The sequence below is a fragment of the Giraffa tippelskirchi genome, chromosome 7 (genome assembly GCF_054371585.1).
Source record: "Giraffa tippelskirchi isolate mGirTip1 chromosome 7, T2T-mGirTip1v1.2.pri, whole genome shotgun sequence".
In the NCBI taxonomy this organism is placed as follows: Eukaryota; Metazoa; Chordata; class Mammalia; order Artiodactyla; family Giraffidae; genus Giraffa; species Giraffa tippelskirchi.
Window position 1 is genome coordinate 28299050 of NC_137281.1, and position 18914 is coordinate 28317963.

At 48.5% G+C, this 18914-nt stretch overlaps 1 long non-coding RNA gene across 1 annotated transcript in view; it reads left to right on the forward strand.

The window, feature by feature from the left end:
* Window positions 1-12078, forward strand: part of LOC145514710 (uncharacterized) — a 603149-nt gene extending 591071 nt beyond the window's left edge. Inside the window, exon 8 of the long non-coding RNA XR_014060310.1 lies at window positions 10084-12078. This is a non-coding gene — a long non-coding RNA (uncharacterized LOC145514710). The remainder of the gene's footprint in view (window positions 1-10083) is intronic.
* Window positions 12079-18914: the final 6836 nt, after the last annotated feature.

Consider the following 18914-nt stretch of genomic DNA (forward strand, 5'->3'; position numbering starts at 1 on the left):
ACCTGTCATTTCTAGCTAGTCCTTAACAAATCAAGAGGAAAAGAAAGTCCATCCCTCATGTCAGTGCCTGGCGGTGGGGGAGTTACAAATTCATTCTGCTAAGTGTGGTCCATAAAACGGCAGCATCAGCCTCACCGTAACAAGGACCCGGGAGACTGTCAGAAATGCAGAATCTCAGCACTTCCCTTCTCTTCCTCCTCAGCCTCCTTCCTCCAACTAGAATTTGCCTTTTCACAGTTTTGTAAATGATTCACATACACATTCAAGTTTGGAAAATACTGGGTTTATGAGATAGAGGAATCTTGGGGGTAGTAATTAAAGTCAGAGTTTATATAATTTGTGTGTGTGTGTGTGTATGTGTGTGTGTGTCATTGTTATTGATGACTGTACAGTGAGCTAGGAAGTCTAAGTACTAGAAACATTTGGACTCTGCAAATAGAGGATCAGTGGAGAGAGGGTGATTATAAAACTTCTTTGGATAACTGTTGTGATGATAGCTAATCTTTGTAGTCTTTGGCATTCTCCAAACTGATCTAACAAATAAAATTCTCACAGTAGCCCTTTGTGTGGAAGGTCACAGCTCTGCTCAGCTCCAGGGGTGCCCCTTATGTTTGATGCCCCCTGGATTTGTACAGTGCACAGCCTGAGCAACTGGCCATAGCAGCCCTGCCTGGAAGGCAGCTCTACTGCCTTCGATTTTCTGATGTATAAACTGAGGTTGGCAGCTTGTGAGAAGAGAGGGATATGGAGGTCTGTTTGGAAGAATGATTCTGTAGTTGCATAAGGGAGGGGAAGAGGCAAATGGCATTTATGTAACATTTGCCTTGTCAGAGGCATTATTGCATTTTGATCCTCAACATCCTGTGAGGTAGACAGGTATTACTACTGTGGCTTCCATCTTCTGCTTGAGAAAACTGAAGCTAAAGGGGGAGCCAGGACTCACACATAGGCCCCCCCTTCTCCTCATCATGCTCCCACATGGGATGCCCTCACCAAGTGCAGTGCCACCCCTTTCCTCCCAGGTGTGAGCCCCCCTCACCTTGTCTTGCAGGAAGGTCAGAATGTGAATGGCCCGCAGGTGTCCCAGGTTGGGGACTTTAACTCCCCAAGACCTGAGCTGAGCCTTGGAGATGTGGCTCCGTGGGGGCAGGGATGGGGCCTTGGGAGTCAGGGGCACTGGACTCTGGGCTCACTTATCTCACCATGGCTGCCAAGGAGCCGAGAGACCCTCAGTTGTGGACTTGTGTTGTCCAAGCCCGTTGTGTCTCCTTGATGGACGAAGGTGCTGTAGATGGATGGCTGGGGCATGCTGCCCTGTCCAATGGGTGGGGCCTCTCTTCCCCATCTTGACTGTGGCCATGCTGGCTGTCTCCTGTATCCACCAGGAAAGTCCTTAAGCAGGGTTTAATGGGCCTCTTCAACCCCAAGCCTGACCCTTGGCCAGTAGGAAAGGCCAGGTATCTTGGGGATCTGAGATGTGGTCTGTGGAGGTGGTTACCTTAGGAGACCCCTGATTTGATGAGATTGTGAGGGAGCTACTGGCTCATGTTTGGAACTGACATCTGACACCTTGACTGTTGGCCAAAGGTTTTGCTGAAGCTCCTGCTCAAGAAGAGGCCATAAGAACCTGGAGTGACAACCCCATTATTCAGGGTACCCAAAGTCCTTCTTGTTCCTTCCCATGCTCACTGCTGTCTCTGTCATTAAAATATATTGTGGATTAATATTTGAGCAGCCACACAGGGCGTGCATGTCACCAAGCCCCACACTTCTCACACATTTCCGCTCCCTGCAGCTCTCTGGTCTCCCTTTGGGTTTCCTGTTACCCTCCCTTAGCCCTTCCCCATCTGATCCACACCCTCCCATCAGAGTGGACCCGGACATCTCCACGCAGTCAGTGTCAACATCCCCCAAACACTCCTGCTCGTCCCCTCTCCCCCAGCCCCGAGGCTCACTGATTCCTCTTACACCCTGGAGCTCTCCTCCTGAGATAATCTCTGAGACCCACTGTCTGCTTTTCCTTGGTTTGCGTTCTGTTGAAATAATTCCCTATGTGGTAAGGCAGCTTGTGTGGCAGGTCCTCCGAGAGGGGCCGTTGCCTGAGCTGGGGGCATCCTTCTTAAACCTCTCCTTAGGTGGAGCTTCATTTTGATCACAAGAGGCAGTGGCCTCTGTTACGGAATTTCCCCTTGAGTAACTTCAGGCAAGTCTCCTAACCTCACTGACCCTCAGTTTTTTGTCCCTAAAATGGGGGTGATAATGGTATCTACCCTTCAGGGGATTGTTGGGAGAGCTGGCTAAGAGGATGGTTTTTAAATACAAAGCGTCCCAAAAGCTTTTGGGATTTTAAGCTTTAATAACATTAGAAGCATTCATGCTATCAACCTACTGAATGCATTATTTCCAAGTTGAAGTTTTTCCGTTCTTGAAGTGTTTAGTTTTGTGAATTTCTACACTTTTCATTTTAATTTTCATTTCAGTCAATATTTGCTGTGTTCAGCCAGAGGGCCTGGGAAGGGAAAAAAAGTGAAATTTAAAGACTTATTTTTAAAAATTCACAAAAGTGAATAAATGCAAAAGAAATTTAGGCCAACTTTCAAATGAGTTTTTGTATATTTATAGCATTTCTCTCTTTGAAGTTATTAAAGCTTAAGACTATACTAAGACTTAGTAAGTGCGGCCAAAAGAGAAGTTCTTCTTTTATTATTTCTATCAGAGTCATCACTGTCACCATCATCACTCGGTCCAAGCCATCATAAAGGAAACCTTTCTTCGATGTTAGTTACTGGAGACCAAGCACCCATGTTTAGTTTCTGCCCCTCCTTTGGTGTTGGTTGGGGCCCCAGGGCCTCCCATGCCACTGCCTTCCGTCTGCATCCTACGGGGCTGGGTTGCCTTGCTCTCATAGGCTTGTATCCTTCGCTAGGTTTTTTTCTTCTCACCCCCATCCTCACCCATCTGTTGAGCTTTAAGAAGACAAGGTGGGCTCAGACCCTGGCAGGCAGCAGGGGGTGGGGGCAGCATACTGTGGCAGTGCTACAGAAGGCTCACACCCATGTTCCATTCTGAACCTAGATGTCGGTTCATCTCACTCACGTCCTCCCTCCAGATCCCACTCTGCCCTTGACCCTACCCAGCACCGTCTCCGTTTCAAGGGCACGTCTCCTTGGACTGAACACTCTCGCCTCCTTCCTTATGGCCTCCACACCCCTGCTCAGCCCCCAGCCACCCTCTCCCACCTTCTTACTTCTACCAGGCATTCTGGAACCTCCACTCCATTCATTATGGAGCTTCCCTCAACATGTTAACCTCTTCATGGGAACCTTGACCCTCGTGTTCCCCTGATGGAATATTCCTCCCGTCAGAGACCTCCACTGGGCAGGCACTCCTCAAGTCTCAGAATATGGTGTCCAGCAGAATCCTGGGGGTGAAAGAGACAGGAGGTTTAGGGAGCATCTTCTGCTTGTAGCAGCTGAGTCTGTAGTGATCTCAGCTACATGAGATGGATGTGACATGAATGTGTTTGCTGTTTTTTTTTTTTTTAACCTGTGTTTATAACTGGTTTTATTTAAATTAATTTATTTACTTTTTTGCCTCAGCACTTTGGATGTGGTATCTTAGTTCCTGATCAGGAACCGAACCTGCATCCCCCACAGTGGACACACAGTTTTAACCACTGAACCACTAGGGAAGTCCCTGAATTTGCCCTTACACGCTGAATGCCAGGGGCCTCTGTGGGATCCAAGAGGTGGGCTTTAACCTGGGCCCCATTCAGCCTGGAGGCACTGGAAGGGTTGACCAGGGAGAGCAAGATGCATGAGTGAAGAAGGGAAGAGGTTGGAGCCCAAGAGAAGTATGAGAAGCTCACCCGGCAGTGATTTTGGGAGGACAGTGACTTGGTTCACAGATGCTGGAAGGGGATGGGGATTCAACAAAGTAGCATAGAGTGGCCGATGCCAGGGAGATGTCAGGATGGGTGAGGATTGATGGGGTGGCTCCTAGGAGATGGTCAGTGAGGCTGGAAAGAGTGCTGTCTATAGGGGTGAGTGGTACTGAGAGTGACAGCAGGACAGTGGGAGGAGGTAGGATGGTGACCGGAACCACAAAGGGTCACAGCAGGAATAGCAGAGTGGCCCAGAGTGAAACCAGTGGGCGATAGTGGTTAGAGAGGAAGGGACTGGAGAGTAACTGATGCTGAAGGAAAGGATGGAGGGGTGTGGTACTTTGTGATGGTTTGAGCTCTGCTACTTTCCGAAGACCTGATGGGAGCTCTGAGACCCACCCTTCAAACTTGACCCCCATGGACAGATTTTACATCCTGTGGTGCAGAATTCACACACCCTCTGAAACCTACCAGGACCCCAGGAGGAGCCGCAGGGTCAGGAGGGAAGATGCTGGAAGGCAGGGAGACAGTGGCACTGAACTGGGGACCCTCAGGTCGATCCTTGGAGCCCTTGCTTCCTTCTCTCGTTCAAGGCACCACTCCCCTCTTTCACTAGGACTGTTCCCATTTTATAGTCAGAGAGACTAAGGCAACAGGGCTGGGGTTAGGGGTTATTCTGATTAACTCCCTGCAGCAGAGGCAGGAGGCGGCCCCAGGCTGTGGAGTTATGTGAACTAATTAGCCTCTAATTGAGTTCCCTCTCCTTCCTCTCGGGCATCACAGTGACATTAAATTACAGGATTCAAACATATAATTTCCTAAACTTAAATGTGATTTATCTTAATAGGACTTTGTACCAGGTCACTTTATCATGTACGGTGTCAGAGACCAGATCTATTATTCACAGGGACTATTACTGAATCAGAGACAGTGGAACTTGGAGAAACCTTGAGAGGTCAGCTTGTGTTCAAGTCTGCTGCCCCCAACCCTGGGCAGCCCCTTGCCCCATGCTGGTGGCCTATGGATGGACAGCTGGTTTTAAGTGTGAGCAGAAAGGGAGAGACCCAACCTTCATAAACCTCATATCCTGCCTGGGGTCCAGCTCAAAGCCTTGTTGCTGTGAATCATCGCCTCAATTTCATAGACTATGTGTGTAATGCCGGCCCTACATCCATGTACCTTGGTTCTGTCTGGCCAGTCACTGAGCTGGGTGGTTCATTAGAGAAATGGATCAGAGTCACAGTATCTCAGAGCAAGAAAAGGGCTGGTATATTACATCACTGATTAACTTATCAGTTCATTCGTTCATTCATCGCTAGTTTAGAAAGGCCAGCCTTGCTGTACAGATGGAAAAACACAAACCGAGAGAGGAGAAGTGATGTGCTCAAGGGCAGAGGCAAAGCTTCGATTCAAACCCGGGCTTCCGCAGGCCAGGCCATCTTGTCCTATCTCCAGCTGCCCACCAGCTGACACATGCTCTTGGCAGGTGGCCGTGGGGGAGTAGAAGGCCGATGTTTATCTCTATGATGAATGGAATTCTACTTGGCAACTTGATCTTCAGCCTTTGCAACTTTGGGAAGACAGGGGGTGATCAAAAGAATATATTTTTCTAATGAAAGACACCTTTGGAAATCCAATATACCACTCTGTCAGCCTTCCGAGTCAGGGGAGGAGAGATGGGGAAGATTTGTGGTGAGCAAGGCTGCCGTTGACAAGTTGATCTAAACGTGAGCGAGCCGTCCAGTCTCTGGAGCACCAGCCAGACTCTTGAAGTTGTGCTGGAGAAGTTCAAACACAGAAGGGTAGGGCTCACACGCAGTTCTGAGCTGCGGGTCTGGACCCAGGCCACTGGAGCTTGAACCCTGAGTCAGCTTGACCGCTTAATAGCCCTGTGCCCGGCCAGGCAAAGACTATGATACTCACTGTCTTGGTTTCCTATTCTGTAAAACTGGGGTAGGTGGACTTAGCTCATCAGGTTGTTTTGAGGATAGTGGAGATAAAGGATGTAAGATGTGTCATGTGGAGCTGGGTAGATACAATGTGAATCTCCTCCCTGTAATGCTGGCTTTTATTAAACACACAGTTACCTGCTTTTCCCCAATAAAGAATAGACAGAGCTGGGCACAATATTCTTGGGGCAGAATTTGCCTCACTGGTGATTGCAGACATGTGCTTCTGAATTGAGGTGAAGGGAAGGGGAAGCTCCCTGAGACCTGAATCTTCTCAAGCCCCATCCTTGTGGGAGCCAGGTTTCTAGCTCATAAATGAGGAAAGGAAGCCATTTTAGTTTTCCTGTTCCCAGTTGTGGAGGGAGGTTCCCATGTGTCAGGAGCCGTGTGGGTACTAGGGAGGTTAAAGGCAGTTTGGACCCAGACGTTATGGTCTGAATATGGCTGAGATGGGTGCTTGTTTTCCATCTTGACAGCCACGTGGACAAACTGCTGTTTGGAGGGGGAGAGGATGTGGGGGCACCAGGGGCGGAGGGGCAGCAATAGGCATGGGCAGCTTTATGGATTCTGGTCAGGAGGGGCTTCAGGGAGGACGTGACATTCCAGCTGATGGCTGAAAGAGGTGGAGGTTCTGAGTTTTTAACTTAGTTTGACAAAGATGGGAAAGTACCTGGATTACTGGAAACTCAGTGGGAAGGGACGGGGTCTTACAGGTTTGAAGAGTGTGTGTGTGTGTGTGTGTGTGTGTGTGTGTGTGTATGTGTGTATAGCTTGGTTAATGCAGCAAGACAAGATAGGGAGGAAGCCTGGTACAAGTGGGGCTGGGAGAGAGGTGGCACTGAGTGTCTGTGTGGCAGGCTTGGCATTTACTGCCTCGAATCAACAAGCCATTACAGAATAGGCAGCTAATCCATCGGGGGTGGTCCCAGAGGCTGTGATGCTTAAGGGGGGATCTGAAGGCCTGGGGAATGGCTGGACCAGGCAGGGAGAAGCGCAAGCATGAAATCCCAGGACTTGCAGAGGAAGAGAGAGGACAGCTCGAGGGAAAGTCAGCCGTGTCCCCCTCAGCCCTGAGTTGAGGGTAAGAATGGAAGCAGGTGGTCCAGATAACGCATGGATTGCAGTTGGAGTCAAATCGTTCAGCACCTTACAAGCCCTGCAGCCACCAGGATCCAAAAGACAGCTCGCCGGCAGGGGGCTGACAGGGTTTCTTTAGCTCCAAGCCCCTCCCCAGCTGACTCAGGCTGCCTGAGCTCAGGCCCAAAGACGATGCTATTTGGTTGATTGGCCCTTGACTGTACGTCTGTCTACTTGGGCACGGAGAATGCCGGCCATCACTGAGGATGTTAAGTGCAGATTTGTGGCTCAGTCTGTGGAATCTATTCGGCACGAAGAGAGTATGATATTACCCAATGTTTATGGATGGCTGAGTCTAAAATATCCATTCTGAAGTCCACTGAAGGATGAAATTCCTTGTTATTTTCGTAGATTCTCTTGTCTTATTTTCCTCCCCTGTGGAGGAACATAAAGCATTAGTATTTTTAGCTCAAAGCCTGGTCATTTTTCTAATCATACCTGAGTGAGAAGGAAAAGCATTTTGTTTTGGGGGGTGGTTTGATGAAGAAAGTCACAGCCTGAAAAGGGTCCCCTAAAGCAACCCCTTCCCAACCAGGGTCTCTAATTTGTCACATCAGCCTCATCTGGATGCTGAGGGCAGCAGCAGCTCAGGATGTCTCAGCATCTGTCGGTGATCCTGAGGCTCCTCAGGACTCAGGATTGAACTCTTATGCAGCCCAGCCTAGAGGAACCAAGCTGAAGCCTCAAGTCCTTGTCCCTGTCTCTCGCTGTGGTCAGCATGTCAGTGCTCCTGGGGATTTTATTTTAGTGTTTCTGTTTATTCATTGGCTGCACTGAGCCTTCAGCATGGTGCATGGGCTTTCTTTAGTTGTGGCGAGTGGGGGCTCTAGTGTGCAGGCTTCCCATTGTGGTGGCTTCTCTTGTTGCGGAGCACAGGCTCTAGGCAGACGGGCTGTAGTAGCTGCAGCACGCAGGCTTGGTTGTTGTGGCTCTCCGGCTCTGGAGCGCAGGCTCCGTGGTTGTGACACAAGGGCTCAGTTGCTCCGCGGCACGTGGGATCTTCCCATATCAGGGATCGAACCTGTGTCCCCTGCCTTGGCAGGTGGATTCTTACCCATTGCTTCATCAGGAAAGTCCTCGCCTGGGGATTTTATAAAACGTCTCAATACTCCATGACCCTGGACTGAAGTGCTTTTCACTCCACTAACTGCATCTCTGTCCCGTGTCCATCATGGTTCCCCGCTACCCAGCGGGTCCTGCCTTCTCCTTGTCTGCCAAGTTAGCCTTTTTTTGCTGGTCCCTGGTAGAACCATCCACCCCCTGCCTTTGACCTGCAGTGCCTCACCTGCCATGCGCTGTGGTATTTGTGCCTTTACATGCCCAGCGCTGCCTTCCTTTATGTCTAAACTTTGGATCTTCTGTGTATAGATAGTGTCAACTGGCACCAAAGATGCGTGCTGAATGAATGAACCCATGAGTCAATTGATGGAGAAACATCTCTACTGACAGCCTCGAGCCTGTTTCACTATAGAGACTGCAGCTCACCCACACGGAGCATCTCCCCTTGCCCACGTTACATCACTGTGCTGTGTACTCAGACTTTCATCTACGGCATTTCACTCAGTAGTGATATCATTAGTAATGACATTAGCGAACCCCACTCTGGGTGGTGGGGTTTGAACTACATGCAGCGGGGCAGTGATACAGACACAGACCTTGTATTCTCAGAGCATATAGTCCGGGTTGTTGTTTAGTCTCTAAGTTGAGTTTGACTCTTTTGCGACCCCATGGACTGTAGCCCGCCAGGCTCCTCTGTTTATGAGATACTCCGGAATACCAGAGTGGATTGCCGTTTCCTTCTCCAGGGGATCTTCCTGACCCAGGGATTGAACCCACGTCTCCTGCATTGACAGGTGGACTCTTCACCTCTGAGCCACCAGGGAAGTTCATAGTCTGCGTGGAGGCAGCCAATGACACAGGATAGTGGGGTTAGCAGAGTTCCAAGATAGGCATGATGCAGGATGCTATGGGAGTTCAGGACAGAGTATCCTGCTCAACTGGTGATTGCTGGAGGGATCCCGGGGGAAGAGCCCTTTATACAGAGTCAGGCAGGATTTCCAGCCCAAAGGCACACAGGAGTACCTGCAGGCTGGGGATCTGGCATGCCTCTGGAGGGGATCTGGGCTGGAGGGTGTGGGCTGCTTTGATCCAGGTGGTTATGGCAGACCTAGCTGTGTCTACCTCACCTCTGGATGCCTTCTCTTGCCTTGATCTGGTGCTTAAAGGCTGGAGGAAGACCCTCTGGGGGTGGGGGGACAGCCGTAGGCAGTGCCCTGCCTGCCTGCCTGTCCCTCAAGCTTCAGGCCATATCCTGGAGGGATATCCTTCTTGCTCAGTGAGTCAGCTCCATTTTCGCCTATCCTCTCTCCTCTGAACATTGTCCAAGCAGCAGCCCAGCCCTTTGTGAATTGCTAATCCCTCTGCAGCCCCCGAGGCATGCTGGGATGTGGGGTACTTAAAAGGCAGGCAGAAGAGGCTGAACACCTCTTGCTATCGATACCGATTTCCATCTGTCACTTAACCTCTAAGGCTTTCTTCTTCCTCAGAATGGGAATAATGCACCCCGTTCCTTGGCTTGCTCTAAAGATTAAATACAAAAGCCTACGTTATTATTAGCACATAGTAGGTGCTTTACACCGCCACTGCTTTCCCTTCTTTTCTATTAACAGAACCCCCAAAACTCAGGTTCTGATCATTCAGCTCCAACTAATCACAATGCCAGCACTTACTGTCAGCACCCCACCATGCACTTTACCACATTGCGCCCTCTGGCGATGTTAAGGCCCACTTGACAGATTTGAAAACAGAGGCTCAAAGGGGTAGTTACTTGCCCAGAGTCCCAAACTTAGTAAGCTGGGGATCGCCCTGGCAGTGTGATCCCCGAGCCCTCGCTCCTCTGTGCCTCCCCAAACCTCCTCTCAGGCCCTCCTCAGCTGGCTCCATGCACATGGGCTGGTGGAGACCCTTGTTCCTGCACCTGCTGGTCCTTCTAAAGTAGGATGCTGTTAGCAGCTGACACGCGACATGGGGAGCAGCACACTTGTAAATAACCATCGTAGGAGAACAGGAGGGCTATTCTGGACCCCACACCCTGACAAGTCCTTCTCTCCCCAGGCTCTCGTTTAAGCTGGAGGAACATACACAGGCTGGTTGGACGCAAGCCTGCATGTCGGGTTCAGAGAACGGACTCAGGCAGCTGTTGATTACATCACACGTGTCCCCGTGCCTGCGGAGGAGGTGAGTTCCCTCCAGGGAAAGGCTCCTGTGCTTTTCAGGGGAATCCCAGGGAGGTCTGATCAAAGCCTGGGCGGCCTGTCTGCTGCTTCTGAAGAGAGGACGCCGGCCGTGCGGACATCGACGCCCACAGATCCCAGGTGTGTTCAGGCGTCACCTCACTTCATTATCTCATACAACCCAGTAGGAAGGCTCCATGGATCAATAAGCTGAAGCTCTCGGGGGCTAAAGACTTCACTCCCATCACACAGATTGTACTAGATTTTAGATTCAACCTTGGGTCTGTCTGGACTCAAATCTGTGCTCATCTGCCTGTTGCCAGCTGAGCACCCTCTTGGGGGATATTCTGTGTGCACCAGAGTTAAGGCAGGAGCTGCGGGTTAGGACTAGAGGCTCCCAGAGGTGCTTTCAAAGACCAGAGCGACACGTGGGCAGTAATGATCAGCAGCGGGGCATCAGAGGCACACTCTATCTCCATCTCACAAAAGCCTCCCACCCCCTGTAAAGTGGTGCTGTCAGGGTGCCCATTTGACAGAGGGGGAAACTGAGGCCAATGCTGAATGAGAACATCTGGCCAGTGAGGCCAGGGTGGCGGACTCGAGTGAGCAGTTAGCATCCAGAGGTCTCCTCCGGGTGTCCTGGTGGTTGTGTGGCAGGGCAAACGCAGGAGGCCACTGCTGTCTGCGATTCAGAGCTGAGTCGGGACTCACGAAAGAGGGTGGTGTCTGGGAGCAGCGCGTGTGTCCGACATGGGGGACAGCGAAGGTGAGAGAGTGAGAGCTTGATCCCTAGGGAGGCGGTTACCCCAAGACTCAAGCTGGGACACAGGGTGAGGCTGCCATTGGAATGAGGCAGAGGCTGAGTTCTCAGGAGGAGGCCTGGGGCCAGGAGTTGCCTGCAGGGAATGAAGCCCACGGAGGAGGCTGCCCTTCTTCCACGGGCTGGGCTGAGTTACTCAGTTGGGTCCATCCGTCCTGGTGGGGAGGGGAGTGGGGTCAGCAGCAGCCTGTAGACTAGATTCCTGCGACCACCCCCCCCACCCCACCCCCCCGCCGCCGCCGCCCCATCTCTCTGCCAGGAGCACCATTTCTCCCTTCTACAGAGCAGGTGGCTGCAGGCTTCTTCATGGGAGGGGACCTCACTTCACAGCTGGTCACAGCATGGACTGAGGCACCATCAGTGCTTCCAGAAAAATGCTGATCGGCGGGGGGGGGCAGGGGTGAGGGGGGAAGGAGGAAGATGAGCCAGCCCTTCCCACCGCCTGGGTGAGCACTACTCAGGTTTCCACAGAGAGGAAGAAAGGCTCTGCCTGACTTCTCACAGAGGGCTCTGGATTTCCCCTGTACACACAAGACACCCGAGGATGGCAGTTACGTGGGAAGGAGAGAGGCCGAGACTGAGAATCAGAGAGAGCAAGAGAGTGCCAGTCATCCCTGGGCAGAGCCCCTGCTGGCCACGTGTACTTGGAACTGGTGCATCTCTCAAGCCCCCACACAAGAATACATTGCTGAGCCATGCAAGACATAGCCTTTTATCCTTGTTCACTAGAAATAATAGCTCTGCACCAGGCCCTGCCATGGTGAGGGATGGGACTGGCATTCAGTGAGCTGGGTCTGCATGAGGGGTTCTGTGGAAGAGGTGGCATGCACCCTGGTCTGCATTTCCTTTTACGAAGGGTTTTTCCTCCCCAGTAGGGTTTGCCTTCATGCCTGGTTCTGGTTCTGATCTATCACAGCCCTAGAATCTTCCCTCCTCTGCTTCTTGCGGCTTGAACCTCAATCTCTCTTCCAATCACTCAGACCACAATCTACAAAGGTACTTAGCTCCAACCCATGTTCAACAGCAGATGGCGCCTTCACAACCTCCCAACCTTGCATCCACCTACCTCTCTTTCAGACTCCTCTCCTTGCCTCATTCACTTCCCAGTCAATCATCTTAAAAGAACTGCCTGCACTTATTTGCCCCATCGTTTTGTTTTATTCTTGTGTCACTATCACTTTCACCACCCAACTCTATGGAAATGGTTTTCTAAAAATACCAGGGGACCTCCTAAATGTCACATCCTAATGACTCACCGCTACTGATCCTACATTAGATGCTGTTGACTATGAGTTTCTGCTCCCAGCCTCCTCCTCCTCTGGATCTGGTGACCCATCTCTCGTGGTCCTTCTACTTCTCTGCCCATTCCCTTGAGTGTTGATTATCTCCGTGGTTTCTTCTTCATTCCTCTGGTCTCACTGTCTTCTGCTGAGTAACCTCTGGAAGACAATGGACTTCATCCACCATCTACCTACACACTGATGACGCTAAAATCTCTCTCCTCAGCTCCACTCATGATTTCACATTGATGTGTGGTTGCAGGGGAGCCGGAGTGATGCTTTGGATGGGCCAGGATTAGGGACTGCCAGGGTGTATGTTTCATAAAGTTAGATTGGTATGGGAATTAAATGAGTTGTTGTGAATGTAGGCAAAACAATAGCCTTTTAATTCCATTTAGATAGGAAGCAGAGTTAAATTAGAAACTCATGGCCATGTAATTGTATTTGACTACTTTTTAGCCTGTATCTTTGTCATAAATTAATTGACTCTATATGCATGGGTTTGTTTCTGAGCTCTCTGTTCTGTTCCATTGATCTATGTATCAGTTTTATTTTTTGTATGCCAGTAACATACTGTTCTGATTTTTATAGCTTTGTAATATAACTTGAAATAAGAGAGAGTGTATGCCTCTGACTTTGTAGTTCTCTCTCAGGATTTCTTTGACTTACTTGGGGTCTTTTGTGATACCATTACATTTTAAGGTTATTTCTATGAAAAATGCCATTGGAATTTTAATGGGAGTCTGTAGATTGCTTTGGGTGATATGGACATTTCAACAACATTAATTTTTCCAATCTATGGACATAGAGTATCTTTCCATTTATTTGTGTCTTCTTCAATTTCTTTCATCAGTAGTGTATAGTTTTCAGTGTACTGGTCTTTCACCTCTTGATTAAATTGATTCTTAGGTATTCTTTTTGATGTAAATGGGATTGTTTTCTTAATTTCTTTTTCTAATAGTTTATTGTTACTAAATAGAAATGCCACAGATTTTTATATGTTTATTTTATATCCTACAAACTTACTGAATTCATTTATTCTAACATTTTTTGGTGGTGATTTTTACTGTTTTATATATATAATATATGATCTGCAAATAGTAAGTTTTACTTATTTTCCAGTTTGGGTGCTTTTTTTTTTTTTTTTTTTCTTGCCCAATTTCTCTGGCTGGGACTTCCAATATTATGCTGGATAAAAGTGGCAATAATGGGCATCCTTGTCTTGTTCCTGCCCTTCAAAGAAAACCTTTCAGCATTTTACCATTGAGTATGATATTAGCTGTAACATTAGGTTGAAAAAAATTAACTACGGTAAAGTACTTAAAACACAAAATTTATTTTCTTAATCATTTTTGAGCATACAATTCAGTGGTATTCAGTACATTCACATTGCTGTGATGTACTTCACTACCATTCTTCACAGAATTCTTTCCATCTTGAAAAACCTAAATTTTCTGCCTGTTAAGTAACTACTCATTTTCTCCCTTTCCCTAGTTCCTGGTAGCCACCATTGTGTTTTCTGTGTCTATGAATTTGAGTACTCCAGGGAGCTCTTATAAGTGGAATTCTGCAGCATTATCTTTTTATGAATGACTTCTTTTACTTAGCATAATGCCTTCAGGGTTCATGCATATTGTAGTATGAGTCAAAATTCCCTTCTTTTTAAAGGTTGAATAATATTCCATGTTATGTATATGACATGCACCCAGGTGTTAACTGATAAGCTTAAAGTTGAAAGTTGGTTTGAGGTCTTCTTTTGTGTCTGAATATGAGTCTCATATTGGAGAAGGAAACGGCAACCCACTCCAGTATTCTTGCCTGGAGAATCCCAGGGACGGCGGAGACTGGTGGGCTGCCATCTATGGGGTTGCACAGAGTCGGACACGACTGAAGCGACTTAGCAGCAGCAGCAGGATGAGTCTCATATCTTAGAGTTTTGCTGGAGAGAAACATGGAGATTTAAAAGTAGATTTCCCTTGCCCCCTCCAACTGCACCCATCTTTATGGCCTTTATGTTCACTGAGTTTATTTTTCAATTCTTAGACTTAAGTAAAATCTTCTTGAAATTGTTGGTCACTGAGTTGTGTCCAACTCTTTGCAACCACATGGACTGTAGCCCACCAGACTTCTCAGTCCATGGGATTCTCTAGGCAAGAATACTAGAGTGGGTTGCCATTCCCTTCTCCAGGGGATCTTCCCAACCCAGGGATCAAACCCAGGTCGCTAGCATTGCACGCAGATCCTTTACCATCTGAGCCAGCCAGGAAGTCCCTAAAATCTTCTTAATTATGCTAAGGGAAACAAAGGAAAAGGTGGAAGTCCAGACTCAGGTCTTAGGTGGAAAGCAGCACACCATGCTCCAGAACCTGTTAAATGATGTCAGTGGGTAGCAAATTGAGTTACCCGCAAGGGAAATGGACCATGGGGCCAGAGCTTTAGGCCACTGGTCCTGTCCCACCCACCACAGGGATGACTGGTAATTTTGCCCAGATCTTCCTCGGGCATGAAGAATGCTGAAGACTATCCTGTGTTTTTGTATTTTCTCAGCTTGTGGCATGCAAGTGGGCAGGAAAAACTCAAACCACCCCTCACCTTGGGACTCCTTCCCCTCCCTGGATCAGAACCACACCTGTGATATATTGCTGTGTGGAGGAGAAGGCGTCATGTCCCAGTTTCTATTTTATCGTGCCTCTTTGTATTCACAGTGCTAACTTTTCTACAAAGAAATACTTGTAGAAATTCTGGATGCAACAGGAAGCTTTTAAATGAGAAAAATGGAGATTCTATATGCTTACTTGGAAACCAAGATTCTGTCCAAAAGTTAACTTTATTTGGAAAAAGTCTAAACTGGTGTTTCCCTGCCCCTGATATAATCTCTCCTTCTTTCTCCCCTTCTCTCTCCCCGTCCTTCTCCCTCTCCCTCTCATGAACCTCGTATGGGGGCCACATGGTTAAAATTACTCTTGACTCTTGTTTTTGTCCATTGAAAATGTGACCCGTGTCTGCTGTGTATCTGGAAACCTTACAAGCTTGCTTTCTGCAGCCCCTGTAAGTGGCTTAATTAGTATTTCTCACCCTGTCCTCAGAGTTTGTTATCAAAGCCCAAGGTACAGTGGAGGCCAAGGCAGCCAGCTTAGAGGCCAACAGAGCCTTGAGGATTGTAGCAGAAGATGGGTATTTTTTTTTCCTCTAAAGAAAGATTTTAAAGGTTATCAAGTTGCTCCCTTTCAGACAGAGAGCAGAAATACCAGAGGCTGTAGTTATCGAAGGAAAGTTGACAAAGTTGAAAGTTGGTCAAGAGGTTGGAGAGAGGAAGCTATTTTCAGCATACTGAAAGGGTACCATCTGAGTTTAGCCAGAAAAATGAGGTCTTGGTTCAAATTCCAACCCACTTCAGGGGCTAGCAAGCCTGAACAAATCATTGACTTTCTCTGGACTTCAGCAGAAGGATGTTCCTGTTGGTTTCAGGGAACCTGGATTTACTGGGGCGCTGTCACTCGCTCGCTGTGTAACCCTGGGTGTGATGTTTAGCCATATCTCTCAGCATCCTTATCTCAAAGTGGAGATTATAACATCCACTCATTTGGGCTGGCTTTTGCAAGGAAGGCTCTCAGCTTACTCCGACTAGGTGAGTGTCATTCCCAGATACTGCCTGTGGTGATAGGATGGTGAGAAAGATAACTAAATGGTACTTGCTGGAAATCTGACTGCCCCCCCCCCCCCGCCCAGTGCTCCCGCACAGTGCCAGGGCCAGTTCTGAAAGGCGACATCTCACAAACCCCAGCTCCATCTACATGCGGCTCAACATTTCGACTCGGCTCCCTTTGTCCAGAGATGCACAGGGCTGCGCCATTTTGAAGCCGAATGACACCCAGTCTGTTCTGATGTCTTGGCAGGTGTGTTTATTTACTCAACACGTGTTGTTATATTTTCTCTCAGCGTGCGTCCTTCTCCTGCATTTCAAGGTAGAAGAGCCATTACGTCTAATGAGACCTCCTTTGACGGTTGTGTGCCACTTAGAATGTTCAAGAGTGTGCTCAATTTTTAACCTTTCAGTGCATCTCTGTAATAGCATGCCACCCTTAAAAAAATGAAAGTCAGCTTCCCTCTAAAGGAACAGACACCGATTTTCAACCTGAAAAACCACCACTCATCCTTTCAGTTCTGCTGAGGATGCTATAAAGCACCATGCATGGAGAGGCAGGGAAACTGCTACTTGTGGAGCCCCTCTGCTCTGCTGAGACCCATGATGCAAACGAGGCCAGTGCCTCGAAGGATGCCGCATTCTCCGTGCATGTAAGCACTGCCCTAGGAGCCTGCATCACATCACTAGGAAGTGCATGGATGGCAGCCCTATTTTTTTTAAGAGGCTTCAATATCACCTAAGTGAATTAATGTTGCCAGGAAAGGCATTTGGAGAACTGATGCATTAGGAATAATTGTCTTCTGGATGCTCCCCTCGCTTGATGGATTCATTCTGCCTTTTTATCCCCATTGCTATGGAAGCAGTTCCTGCACCTCTTTTCATCATCAGTCATCATCGTGGAAACCTCTTCCGTCCAAATGAAGCGCTAACTGCTCCCTGAACACACCAGGCGCCTCACCTGAATGACAAAGCCCTGCTCATCTTTCAAGACCCACTTCATCTCTACACTCTTGCCAGATTTCCTTACACCAGGGTGTTTGCTCCCTCCCTCCTCTGGCATCTTCCAGTACTTTCTTTGGGCTTCCCTGTAGCTCAGCTGGTAAAGAATCCACCTGCAATGCAAGATATCCTGGTTTGATGCCTGGGTCGGAAAGAGCCCCTGGAGAAGAGATAGGCTACCCACTCCAGTATTCTTGGGCATCCCTGGTGGCTCAGTGGTAAAAGAAAATGTCTGCAATGCGGGAGACCTAGTTCAATCCCTGGGCTGGGAAGATAGATCCCCTGGAGGAGGGCATGGCAACCCATTCCAGTATTATTACCTGGGAAATCCTCATGGACAGGGGAGCCTGGTGGGCTACAGTCCATGAGGTCACAAAGAGTCAGACACACCTGAGTGACTAAGCAGAGCACAGTACTTTCTTTACCTCAGTAACTACAGCGGCACTCCCACCCGACTGGCAGTTAGCTGCATGCATGTCTTTTTTAAAAAATAAAAATATTTATTTATTTGGCTGCACTGGGTCTTAGTTGTGGCATGCAGGATCTTCAGTTGCACTGTGTGGTATCTACTTCCCTGACCAAAGATCGAACCCAGGTCCTCTTGCATTGAGAACGCAGAATCTTAACCACTGGATCACCAGGGAAGTCCCTGTGTACATGTCTACTTCTCCTCGTGGACTGTGAGCTCAAGGTTAACTGCGGGCAATACATTTTATTTTTTATCAGCAGCACCTGCCTGATAGTGCCCAGGATATATCTGACAGTTCTTATAACTCTGAAGAGGAAGAAAAAATAATGCACAAAAGAGTGACTATTAAGAGAAACCAAAGCTGCTGTAGGGTAGGAGGAGCCAGAGGCAGCTAGGCTGAAAGGTACAAGGAGAAGGGGCTTTCCTGCTCGACAGTAAACCCTCCCCTTCCACACGGGAGTAGATGGGAGACCTGGGAAGATATGCTTCGTGTCCAAAGGCACACATGATCCAGAGCTGGGGCCATCACTCAACAAGGAAGCCTGTCCTCTCACTCAGGCAGGCCAGCTTTTCCTCTGTAGCAGCACCTCTGAGGCACTGTCTTGAAGGAAGTGAGGGAAACAAAGTGGTGCTACTGAAGGGTACTGCCAAACCTAAGTCAAGAATAAAGCAGACAAGTCACTGCCTCACTTCATGTATCCAAGTCCCTCCATAGCTGTTTCAGGCTAAGTCCTAAGAGCTTGTGTGCTTGGCTGGGACTGGAAAGAGGATGTTAGCCATTGATCCATGGGATGATGGTAGCCATGAGGTCGTGGGGCTGGCATTGCTGGTTGCCTTTCCAGATCCCCTTTCCTGTCCCTATGGCTCATGAGCCTTACTTTATACCCATGACTCTGTGCTTTGCGAGGCTCATGGGGTTTATCCACAGTAATTCAAGCCATGCATGGGAGTTCTGCCCCTTTGCTAAGGGTGGATATGGACATGGGTCACAATTCTGGCCAATGACACAGGAGGGCCAGTCTTCCTCACTGTGGAAGAGAGACATCTGCAAGATTGGCAGACTTAGTAAACAAAACAGACAAAAAACAACAACAACAACAACAACCTCCAAATCCAAACAGGACACTCAGTTAAATTTGAATATCAGATAAAGGATGTATTTTAGTCTAAGTACGTTCCATGTGCTGTTTGGATGCCCCAGAGCAACATCTGTGAGGTACTCTCCTCCAGAGTTCTCCAAGCTCTCAGAAGGCTGATGAAACCCGTGGGCTGGGAGAGTCACACACAGATTTAAACCTCCTGGGGTTCAGACACTTTGAAGAGGGCAGATTCTTATTCACAAGACATGCTTGCTTCAGTCCCCCTTCTGTCTTGAAGGGTTGTTTGGTCCTCCAGAACCATACTTTTCTGTTTGCTTGTGTTTCTTAACATCATTCTCCTCTTTATCCAGCCTGCAGTAATGCTGACCATGTTAAAAAAGAAGTCATAGATTTTCTGT